This window comes from Alligator sinensis, unplaced genomic scaffold (assembly GCF_000455745.1).
Source record: "Alligator sinensis unplaced genomic scaffold, ASM45574v1 scaffold949_1, whole genome shotgun sequence".
Classification (NCBI taxonomy): Eukaryota; Metazoa; Chordata; order Crocodylia; family Alligatoridae; genus Alligator; species Alligator sinensis.
In genome coordinates this window covers 111,927-113,125 of record NW_005843210.1, presented here as the reverse complement: position 1 = coordinate 113,125, position 1,199 = coordinate 111,927, and the positions used below count along the sequence as shown (strand labels likewise).

General features: G+C 43.1%; 1 pseudogene; it reads right to left on the bottom strand.

The window, feature by feature from the left end:
* Positions 1-59: 59 nt before the first annotated feature.
* On the bottom strand, positions 60-997 carry LOC106723147 (annotated as a pseudogene).
* Between the last annotated feature and the right edge of the window lie 202 nt (positions 998-1,199).

Here is a 1,199-nt window from a genome sequence, read left to right as displayed (position 1 = left end):
TTTTTTGAAAGCTGAGATGTACACCGTGCTCCTCATTATTCCTTAAAGCTTCCATTTCATTACTTTCTCCTGGAGAACAATATTCTGCTCATTAACCTCCAGATAGCATTTTTCATCTCGGCATTTCTTAGAGTGTAAATGATTGGGTTCAACACTGGAGTGATGAGAGAGTAGGTGACAGAAACTATCTTATCTCCTAGTAACTTCTTGAAGGGTCGGTCATGAGGAAGATTCCTGGGATAAATATTAAGCTCATGACTGTGATCTGGGCAGCACAGGTAGACAGAGCTTTGTGCTGTCCATCTGTGACGTGTTTCCTGATTTGGACTAAGATGATACTATAAGATATGAGCAAGATCAAAAAGATGCATGAAAGGAGCAGTCCACTGTTGGAGACCATCAGCAGCTCAACTAGGTCAGTATTAGCACAGGCCAGTTTGATGACCTGTGGGACATCACAGTAGAAATAGTCCAGGATATTGGGTCCACAGAACGGAAGCTGGATGATCAGTGCAGTTTGAACAATAGAGTGAGTAAATCCTCCCATCCATGACCCTATCACCAGTCCTGTGCACACATCCTGATTCATGATTGTCAAGTAACGCAGTGGCTTATGAATGGCCACATACGGATCAACTGCCATCGCCACCAGGAGGAAGATGCCAGCACCTTCACTAAAATGAAATAAGAATATCTGGATGATGCACCAGTTGAAGGATATGGCTGTGGTGTGAGAAGCAAGGTCCCACAACAACTTGACTGCCGTGACTGAAGAGTCACTGATGTCTGCAAAGGCCAAGTTGGCCAGAAAGAAGTACAATGGAATGTGGAGATGGCTGTTGGTGACCACCACAATGATGATGGTCAGTTTGCTGAGCCAGGTCATGAGGTAGACTAAGAAGAAGACCAGGAAAAGAAGATACTTCAGCTCTGGACTCTGGGCGAGACCCAAGAGGACAAATTTCGTCACTGTGGTCGTGAGGTTTTCCACTTCCATTGGGTATCCTTAATGTGTATTAACAAAGGAAACACTAATGATGAAAACAGTAGACTGCAGTTTTAAAGAACAGTTTCCATGGGATTGAATATGTTTTGGTCCACTTACATAAGGATCTAATGGCCATGAATGGTCACAATGACCAGCTGGAAATTTCTAATAGTAGGGCTAGAAATAAAGTGTTCTTTCTCCAGAAATAATA